Source organism: Mercenaria mercenaria, chromosome 10 (genome assembly GCF_021730395.1).
Source record: "Mercenaria mercenaria strain notata chromosome 10, MADL_Memer_1, whole genome shotgun sequence".
In the NCBI taxonomy this organism is placed as follows: Eukaryota; Metazoa; Mollusca; class Bivalvia; order Venerida; family Veneridae; genus Mercenaria; species Mercenaria mercenaria.
Genome location: NC_069370.1, coordinates 44,160,340 through 44,172,112, shown reverse-complemented (window position 1 = coordinate 44,172,112; position 11,773 = coordinate 44,160,340). Strand labels below are relative to the sequence as shown.

Here is an 11,773-nt window from a genome sequence, read left to right as displayed (position 1 = left end):
TAAATAACATGTATAACCGCAGCATGATCTTCCTGTTTAAATAACATGTATTGCCGCAGCATGACCTTCCTATTTAAATAACTTGTATTGCCGCAGCATTACCTTCCTATTTAAGTAACATGTAGTACCGCAGCATGACCTTCCTATTTAAATAACATGTATTGCCGCAGCATTACCTTCCTATTTAAGTAACATGTAGTACCGCAGCATGATCTTCCTATTTAAGTAACATGTATTACCGCAATATGACCTTCCTATTTAAATAACATATATTTCCACAGCATGACTTTCGCATATCTTAATAACATGTATAATCAAAGCAGATTGCACATTGTACTAAAGATAAACTTCAACAATACGCGCCGGTAATCCAAGGTCGCTCTTTCTCATTTTTTTTCAATATTCACACTTGGTGTAACATAACATCATTTTTTTATGTCGAGACATGCTATCGAGCAGACGACACAAGCGTTTCATAAAAAAACTATCATCTTACGATTGATAACAGCTATTGCACTTCATGCCTTTTAACTTAAAAAACTCCGAATAATACTGACAAGTACATGATTTAACTATATTTAACAGACGTCTATTTGCTAGTACGTTGCTGCAGTATCGAATAAATGTTACATGGACAAAAAAGTGTAAAATAGAAACTTTGTCCCAGTTGAAAATCCAAACGGCCTAATTGTTACATGCATGTGCAGCGATAGTTAATCTCAATCGAGTGCATTTTCGTGCACATTCGTATCTGCGCAGTATAATCATGCATTGCGCAATCATGAAATGTTTTAATTTCTGTATGTCATAGTGTTTGGTTGATATAAAGTTGTTGGAACTCATGTTCTACTAATCATTTTGTTATTACCTTCTGTCATGGATTACATATTCAAATTAAGGAATATATACAAACTTACTGGAAATAATTAGCACGACTGGTAAATTTTGTTTACCTTGTTGCTTGTTTTAACATATTTACATGTTTTTACTTAAGGACTTTTAGCTTTCTTTTATGATACGAAACATAAAACTCGCTCAGTTGAACATGAATATCCAAATGCTATTTACTAAATATAGAAACAATTGCAGAAGGTACTATTGAGATTTACATTAACTGCAAACGATCATATTAAATGTATCATTAATGAAATTAGGTCAGACAAAATGGTGGAAAAACCCTAGCATATAGTCAAACGAAAGTATAAACCTGCATAGATCAAAATGTCAATACTCCAATCCTTTTTGATAATGCAGACGAAGCAAATAAAATATATATTTCGTTTCAAAAGGATATCGGAGAAACTAAAGTATGAAATACGAACCAGACATGTATGATGAATGCTAATGTAAGTGTGATTCAAGACGTAGCCAAGCAAATTTCGGAAAGTTATTGCTTAGAGTACTCAAATCTATCTCAAATTTCAATCAAGAAGTAGACAAAAAACATCAAACTGTCAGAAAGAGAAAAAAATGTTATCTCGGAGAGACTCATCTCGGTATTCGGATTACGTCATTCTAACATTATACTCGCTGTCTAGACATTGGGGGCAGCCAAGGGGAAAAATTGCAAATTATTTTATGTGTGGGAATACTCGGCAAACGATCTCTCAGTAGTTAGTTGTTGAACGAAAAATGTCATGAATAAATTATTGCCTAGTTCCCATCTTTGCAATGGTGAGAATAATGTAAATAGTAGAAAGAATACGAAGAATATTTGATATTCTGTAGCCGAAATGAAAGCCTTAGATAATAAGATGACTTAATTAATTCCTGTTGTTTATAACGATTTAATGTTAATATTATGTCAGTCTACATGTACTAAAATGCCATGCATTTTTCATTAAGTAGCTCTTTGACCCGTAAAATATCCTGAAATATGATTAAGATATTTTTATTTTTATTTTTTAAAGACAATTGCAATGACTGTTTGGTATAAATGGACAAAATCTTAATGAAAATATTGTAATGAACACAATAGGAGACAAAAATATTAAAGTAACATAAAGAGATATATTCAATTTAATATTAAAAATCTTGCATAAAGGAACACATTAAACCCTTGCTTACTTTATGATTACTTTACTGTGATCAAAATACTTTAATACTCAAATCATTGACTGTAAATTACTAACTTTTTACTTCTAATCATAAAACCATCCCACTGCTTGATTTTATTCAAGCTTTGTCATTTACAAACTCATACCCTGATTGTAATAAATCTTGAAACTTTATTCGGGCGTTCTAAATCTTAATTCTGCAGCCATATTACAAAAAAAAACTAATGCTGAGGTCTTTATACATAATTTCCTATCACTGTCTTTATATTTAAAATTACTACAGAGTTTGACTGCAATAAATCTTGACACAGAGTATATTTCATTATTGTTTTGTCTAAGTGAATGCAGTAAATCGTGATATTTTGCTATATTTTGGTATATTTGAATATTCTTTATTATGATGACTTACTGCATTGTTTGTGCTTGACTGATTGTCCAAAAAAATATACTGAGTTTGATTTCAATAATTCCTGATTATATCATGATTTAACTAAGTAGTTTTTACCCTTGCTGTCTTTATTGTTTAGTTTGACAAACACGTGCAACATATTATATTGATTTGCTGTTAAAAGGGTTACTGAAACTCAATGTCTAGTTGAAATAAGTTAACCAAATCAAAACTGAAACTAGTTCTTCATCCAAGACATCTAATGGATACTAATAACATAACTCACAGAATCATTTTGTATAAGGATACATGTTTTTTTTTCATTTTGAGACTCGTTTCTGACATTGTCATGCCTGAAAACTGAGAAAAACACACTCCATTTCTGTGAAATCTAAAATCTACCCATTGCATATTTATGAAAAATATATAAGTATATTGGAATATTTCGAAATATATAATTAGTAAATGTATTCAAGGTTCTTAATTGATCAGTAACCTAGGTGATTTTTGTCACTAACTTAACAACAAAGCACCTATCTGTGTCAACAGTTGCAAATGAATGAATATGCATTTTTTCAGCATTTAGCGTGTTTTTAAATGTAATTAAAATATAAAAAGGATTATTTCTTTTATTCATCATTTGATAGAGTTATTGATTTCCCCTTACAGTTTGATATTTTATCACAATTGATTTTGTTTTGTTACATTGTGTTGTCTTTAAACCCAGCTTTTGCTGCATCCGTCTTTTGTTAAACATCATCTATGAATTTCTCTTTTTATAACTTAAGAAGTAAATTATAGCAAAATATAATAATTATGTTAAAATAATTGGCTTAATAATTCTTGATACCTTATACTACTATAGACACTTCTGAACATAACATTTTACTCGTTATTACAGCATGGTCACATATCACATATACAGTATATGCATGCATTATATTTGAAAACTTTGCACACTTTTGAGGTGAAACGCCATTTTATTTAGAAATGAATAATAGAACGACTTTGACCTAGTTAAAAATCTTTAATTGTAATGAAAACTAATGCTAGTTATCAATCTAACATGCGCAGGATGTAGTGTCTTAAATGTCAAGTTTTAAGGAAGTTATACTATATATCAGTTTGTGTGGTGATTGATATAACCGGCTTAAGAGTAACGTTCATATGGCACACGTGCAGTCTTAGCACACTATCAAAAACCTAGTTATATTATATAAACTGAGAAACCATCAAACAAATAATGTACAATGTATTATGAATTCCTGATATATGATCGTACGAAAATATACACATCTTTTCTTTAAAGGGTTTTCGCAATTCATCGTTGAATTAAAGTAGTTACAAAATGTTGAAAACAGTGTCAGCATTTAAAATGATACACCAAGCGTGAACCTGCAAAATATTCAAATCAATTATGTATTAAAATTAATCTCTGAAAAGAAATAAACAATTTGTGTTGAATTGTTGGCATTTTAATTTTCAATACTTTGCAAAATTAAGGGAAAAGAACCAATAAGTTTTTTTTAAATCAAGATATTTAAGAGTTCATATTGATAAAAACTAATGAAAAGATATCCGGCATATAGTGGTAATTCTTAATGTTGACATATGTCATTAGATAACTGTAGTCACTGCTGCATATTTTCAGTAAAATATATTTTGGCTTGAAAGAGAACTAACTTGTAAAAATAATAAAACCGAGTAATTATTTCATAATTTTGATGATCAGATGTGTAGCAAACTTGATAAATTTCTGTTATAAATGCAGCAAAATATTTATATTTTTGTGATTCGGTATAGGAGAAATTTCACCATAAATATGGCAGCTATATTTAGCGACAAATTTAGAATTTTGTACATTTCATATCTTGCGGTATATTGTTTGTATATATGTTGTTTGAGAGTCAGTGTTAATTTACATTTGATCATTATTTACTATAAAAGATCTTTTCATAGAATATATCCTTAATAATTCCTAGAAGCATAATAACAATCACTGTTATAAATTCTAGATTTACAACATCAAATAATAAAAGGATAATTTAATTGGTCCGTATCGTTATTTGAAAATTCATATTCATGCAAGAAATGCATAATTCAATCATATGTACGATAGTAACATATGGAAGTTCTTTTATGTTTTTATAAATCGTTTTTAATTATATCTATTTCTGTCAAATCGTGACCATTTTAAACGTTTTTTATTTGTCTTTGTGAATGCGGTTACTATTACTACTATTATTATCATCATTATTGGTGCTATTGTTGTTGTTGTAAAGTTATAAGTAAAACCAAGAGTAGATTAATGACTGCATATTAGAATTATATCACTTTTTTTCCTAAATATAATTTTATTATACCATACAGATATGTTAGTGTAAACAAAATATTGCCTCATCTTTAATATTCGTAATTTATGGGGAAAATAATACTAATAAAAATAATGATAATAATGATAATTATTATAATAACAATAATAATAACTTTGATGATAGTTCTAATTAAACATTTGGAGATGTATAATTGAAATAGAGAAAACACATGAAAATATCAAATATACTTGTTAAAGGGAAACAACTCGCCTTAACTACTTACGAAAAGTTAGTCAGTTAAATATTGAAAGCTTTCATTTACAAAAAATAAACAGAAAGAATTTCTGAATTATTTTCACAAAGAACAATGCTTGGCAATTTCTATTGCGAACAAATTAAAATGGGAAAAATAATTTCAGAGATGAAGCTGTAACCTTGTTTCATTGTAGATTTTTGCAAGCTTATCTTCATTTCATATAATTTTCTAAGAAGTGAATACTACAGCAGCAGAAACAGTACCTAAAAAAAACAACAAGAAATATGTATTTAAAACACCAGTATTTATGAAGAGGAAGCATTATTTAAGTGAATTCTATTGATAAGAATTAAATTATAAAATGCTATATACATACAGAATAATTAAAATCAGTGTTTGGGTTGAAATCCTTTTAAAGGTTCAAAAAGAAACTAATAACAGTAAGACACCACTTGTTGTAAAAGTTATCAACAAAGTGCAAAACATCAAAGAACAAATGTTCAGGGTCTTTTTTGAAAATATTTTTTCTCTACCCAGTCTTTTAATGTTCGAATTCTAATTCCTAATCCGGAACCTTTTCCCTGTTGTCTACCAGAATGAGCATAGTTGATATAATACAACCAAAACAACATTTTCATGTGATAATGAATATTGTTATAAGAGATACACCTGGTTCACGGTTTTCGCTTTTTATATTTATCTATTTTTAGATGGAATTATAAAAAGATATTACGGGCATATATTAATTTCAGTGGTTTGGTGCGCTATCAGTATCTAATTTTAGATAATTTATGATAGATGCATGTATTTATTAATGCAGTGGTTAGTTTAATGCTTTTTCAAGCAAGTCTCTAACCTTGATACTTAAAGCAAGCGTGGAAATTACCGATCATTATGTTACGTGTTCTAATTTAAAGTGTTTACATGACGACCTAATATATTAATATCATTATTATCTTAAGGTTTGTTAAATTAAATGTACAACGTCATTGAATATGTCATTGTATAAAAATAGCGTTTAATTAAATTAATAAGTTTCAGTGTCATGTGCTTTGTTATATATGTACTTTATGATAAACGTTTCTAGCCGTGAAAGCATTCTAAAATGTGTTCCGATTACTTTTGTATTTTTCCTCGTTTCAAAATTGTGTATTGTCATATACAAACAAGTTTTCTACAGCATTCTTCAAGCATTTTTCTGTTCCTCTTCCGCATACAATATTCATAGTTTGAACTGAATTAAGTAGTACCTATATGTTTATAGCAAATTACTAAAATGCATGGCTTAATTTAAAGTATTAAATGGTGTAAAATTAAGAAACTGACATATCTGTATTCACTTTTTTTTCAAAACATACTGTGACTTTAATTTACCAAAGTTTTGTAAGATAAATTTGAAATACATAAATTTTACCGTTTATTAATATTTTAAGGACAACAATTGAAAACAAAATGCTAGTAATAGTAATGTCAAGGAGATATAATCTTGAAATGCAAGAATTGAACAATCAATTGAAAGTTATTATCCTCTATTTTTCTTTAGTTTTTTCCACAAGACAAAATTTACATGATTCATAACTGAAGTTTCAAAATATACACGGTTACGAAACTATGAATTAAAGCGGGAATAACATGCGATGTAGGCTTAAAATGACTTAGTAAGAGATATATTTGTAAAACTGTAAAATCTCTGACATATTGTTTAGGTATCTATGTGATGTAAGAAAAGTTTATAAATTGACGATATTATTTATCAAAATAAATTGTAATATAGAAATCTATATAAGAGAAAATGGAACAACTTAGAAGCTAAAACCTTCATATTTTTTGTTTGTATTCTTTCAAGAGGTTTTCTCGAATGCGATTACTCTTTTACTGGAAAAGAAAATGAAATCTAGACAAGGAAATTCAAAAAATTGCCACGCTTTGTTTACACTGTATTTGATAAAATAATATTCTGTGCAAAGCCAGCTCTTTTCTGTATGTCTAACGTACAACTAGAGAAATTAAATATGTAAAGCTACATACTATGACAGTAAAGAAATGAAGAGGATATATCTTAGCATGAATTTCACGAAAACGTGTCTCCAACAAACGGAAAAGTAACATATGGAAGTCAGAAGAAAAATAGCATTGCATAATTTATCATTATGACATTTAGACAAGGCGTTTGATTATCAGTTTATTTGTCTGAAGTAAGACAACTTATTTGATTCATAATCAATGTTAATTTGAATGTACTGTAGATTATAGCACCGTTTCAACTGTATACATGGCATCGCAACACGGATATGATAGAAAATGATATTTTCGAGCACTAAGAATACTTTCGTTTTAGATCAAATGAGTTACATCAAATGAGACATAAGTTCATTGCATGTAAAATAATCTTCAGAACACAGAATACCACATAAATAAAATATAGTTTTAATATTTAACACAAAATAAGCAGGTTACTTTAAACAGGCACTACTTCGGTAGAATTTTTAAAATAAATGAACAAACGTCATATTAATAAACACCAGTCCAAAGTAAAGATTTTTTTCAAATGCTACCCATTTTCTTAAAAACACAAACAACGACAAAAATAGGTACTCCTATCCCGAACAAATATATACAAAACATATACCATAATAATTATATGAAACATAACAAATACACATCAATACAGAGTCAATACGACATATGACAGTTTTTAAAATTTTGTTCCAGAAATGACAGCTAAAAGTGTGAATTTTACAGATAAGGACAAACGTATGAACAAAACAAAATGATAAGAAATGGAAGAAAAATACCCCTACGCAAAACGATACAACATTTTTTTAATGAAACTAAATCATTATACATTTGAGGAGTAGAAAATTCTAAATGGTTCTGAATACGTAAACAGTTTCAAATGTTTGGTCTGCAATATGAAAATGTAGAATTTGAAAAGATTGAACGGTTATCTTTGTCCATGATAATTTTAAAAAATGTAAATAAGTTTTATTTCGTTTTCAAATTTACTGCATTTAAACTAGAACTGGTGTAAATAAATAAAATAAATGCACCAAAACTCTTTGCGTGCAAATAGCGATTTTCAAACATAAAATCTTTGTTTAGATATATAAATAAAGACTTGCAAAAAATAATAACGGTATGAAACTAAACAGTGTTTTTGTTTTCTTTATTAAAAAAAAACAAAACAACTGTTCTTTTGCTAAATCAGTAAACGAAAATGAAACAAATTCTAAAGAAAAATAACTTTGATATATACGAATTTTATTATCACCTAACGATCGTTGTATATGAACAAAATCAGTCTAGACTGATTTTTATAGCTCACTAATTTTCATATTTAATACTGCGGTTGGAAATTTTATGTCCCGCAATTAAGATGCACACCGATTTCAACCGTTTAGTACTGTATCTTCTATCATTTTTTTGCATAATTTAACAAGTTAACCTTCCTTGAGAAACTGTACATTATATATGCATTATCAAGTTGTATAAAGTCTGGGTGAGAATTAAGATAATTAAATATGTAAACACCATATTTCATAACATCGCAGTTTTAACGTATTGCGCCTTGCGACGTTTTCCAAATCTGTTTCAAGGTTAGTCTGAGACATAATGTTTGTATCTACAAGAAAATTGTTAGTTTTAAATCATTTGAGTGAAACACTACAACATTAAAACAGTATATCAATATCTTATACAATGACAAATTAAGAACTATTCGCCATAAGCGCCGGTGCATTTGTCAAAAGAAAACGATGTATGCATACATTTGATACGATATATGTGCAAGGCAATTTACACAAAACTCAGAACAAATACAATATTAATCATTCCTTTACAACAATATAGAATCGTGAACTTACATGTGTCATTCTTCCGAATTTCTTCAAGGTGAATTGCGTCGACCCGTTCGGCTGGCGGCTTAGTGCAAGTGCGCGCTCTAGCAGTAAAGGGAGATAAATCGATTAAATGCAGGACTCGCCACATCACTGTTTCGCTCTTGATGCCAATTACGTATAAGACTTAACGTTTCAAATTTTTTCCTGATTAACGCCAAACTTGTTTTTGAACATTCTTTTGTCAGCCTACGATGACTGCGTATAAAAATCATCCATTTGTACGACTTCAAAGGCTTACACAAATTATGCAAGTAAGCACAAAAATCAAATCCGTACGGATTATTATGGGTGTCATTTCATGGTCATTTTTCTAACGTACAGATAATGTTTTAATGCGGCAAAAGCAAAACAAAAGATATCCAAGAAACTATATGAAAAAAAAAAAAAAAAAAAAACAGCACCAAATTTTGAAAATGGTCAAACAACGAAAGACTAGACACACGGTTATACAAAATCTCAAAAACAGCGGAATTGATATTTGCTCAAAAACAGCGAATAGGTATTAAAATAGTATTTAATTGAAAATAATGTTCATTTTTTTAAAACCTATTCTTTATTTTTCAGAAAACGAATACTAACTGTGGCATTAAAAAGTACTATAAGTGTGTTGTCCTTTACGTGATACCTATTTGTAAGTCATTATACATCGAAGATGAAAAAATAAATAATGTAAAGGTTATTCCCTCTTTATTTAAAAAATTAAGGTTAAACTATAGATTATCAAACACATTGCTTTTGTCTATATGTCAATTAGTAAATAAACACAAAATATGTGACATAATAGTTTTTTTTTGTACTGTTTCCCTTTGTTTGAAAAGAGATGTATCCTTTTCTGGTAATGTCCGGAAAGCCAAACGAATATTTCTCTTTGAGCATTCAGGAAAGTTGATAACAATTATTGTATATAGTTATAGATATTTATAATTCTTAACTACTAACTTAAGGTATTAGACCCCTAATGATGATGTTTAAAATGGCATTCGCTTGATATATTCTTGAAGCTGATCTTGTTTCGCACTGTGTTGTAATTCTTAAACAAATTTTAGGGGCCGTTTTTTTTTAAAAACAAATTTTGTATAATTCATGATATTTCCTCAACCTCAAGTAGAGACAAATTTCATAGTGATGGCCACTGTCCAAAACGTTTGGAGAGAATTTATTATACTATTAATTTTAATAAAAAAAAACTATTTGTAAACAATTATAAAACACAAAATAAAACTGTCAATATCATTTTTTTCTAGTGTGCCTAAAGTAAAAGGATTTAATGACACGAAATTGAAAATTTAAGGTCGAGTCACGTGGGACTATTTTAAATTTTGCTAATTTCATTCAAAAATAACATTGGGACAGAAGTAAAACCTACATACATAAAGGCGAAATAGAGAACTTTTACCGCATGTAACTCAGTATTTTTAAAGATGTCCAACTCTGCCCTCTTCTGTTTCATTTGAACAGCAAGAACTCACATCAAATGAAAAATTTACACTTCTGTACAATAAATCAATGGTAAGTCTTGAAAAAAACATAAGAAGTTACTAGAAAAAAGGAATTCTGGTCCCAGTGGGGCTTGAACCTATGCCAACCGGAAAAAAAAATATGTCAAATTAGTTTTATGGTAGGAATTGAATACTCTTCAAAAGGAGGTACACTATTATGGGTCAGATACCTTATATACATATATATAGTGAGAGAAAATTCAACAGGCCTTTTTTGCATTGAATATATAAATCTCTATGGATATTTACATTAAAAATATGATTCCTCACATCATAGCAAACTCTTAAGTTCAGCTAAGGATTTATTTACATAGACTGATACTTGTCTTAGCAAAGACAAAACTTTTAGAAATACTACACCATATCTTATTGTGCTCTTTTTTCTATCTTTAAAAAATCTGTATCTGTGCCGACCAGATTGATGTATCAAAATAGAGATAAATATGTTAGATACGTATGTGCGTCTCATTAAAATACATAAACGAAGAAACCATGTTAAAAATGTTCATATTGGCATCATAATGGTTTCACGTCTGGAATATTTATTTACTGTTTAATTATAAATGTAACAATCCCATTGGTAATGTCCGTCTTTTTATTTCCTAACTTCAGTACTTATTGTCAATATAAGTGATACAGTCGTGATTGTATGAATTTCAAATATGTAAGAGTCGGGATATTAAGGTTAACTGGAATGTTTCGTAAGAAACGACCTATTTTGTGATTATATGTGTGAAGTCACCCAAGTTTAATGCTTTTACAAAAAATTACCAATAAAGGTTATCAAATTTGATTTTTAAGGAAAATTGTAAAATAGGATATAGTTTATATATATTTATATCTAATGATAATGATAAAACACCTATCTTTTCCCGTTCGAATGAAATGATAAAAATAAAATAAAACTTTTGATAGACCCAATGAATATTTAATTCTTTATGAAGTCTGTTCATTATCATTAAAATTTTATGCTATTTTTTGCTAAAAAAATATGAGATATGAATTAGAATTATTTATTTTGGTACAATTTAATATGAATTATAAATGTTTGTAGCTTAATATAGAAAATAAAAATTACGTTTGAGTTTTTCTACACTTCAAATGCCTTTATTTTAAATATAAAAATATCAAATAAGATCAGTAACTTTATCTTAGTATAAATATTAATAATTAATTTCAAATTGGTCATTGCAACAGTATATTGACAAAATTACTGACAAAGTTTTATTGTCTGTACTACATTTATTTTACAAAAATAGACAAAAATGAATTTCTTGAAATGTACACAAATTAAAATCGTTAAATATTGTAAAACATATTTCTGTCGCAATCTAAACGGATATTTTGAGTTTTTATACA

At 28.4% G+C, this 11,773-nt stretch overlaps 1 protein-coding gene across 16 annotated transcripts in view; it reads left to right on the top strand.

The window, feature by feature from the left end:
• The first annotated feature begins 701 nt into the window (after positions 1 to 701).
• Positions 702 to 11,773, top strand: part of LOC123561779 (uncharacterized) — a 132,387-nt gene continuing 121,315 nt past the window's right edge. For 3 of the 16 annotated variants that reach the window (XR_008372736.1, XR_008372729.1, XR_006688512.2), the window contains exon 1: positions 711 to 938. The gene's annotated coding sequence lies outside the window, so the exon portion shown is untranslated. Of the gene's footprint in view, positions 939 to 11,773 lie in introns of all 16 variants that reach the window. The other 13 variants (XR_008372743.1, XR_008372742.1, XR_008372737.1 and 10 more) reach the window with 10 other exon arrangements.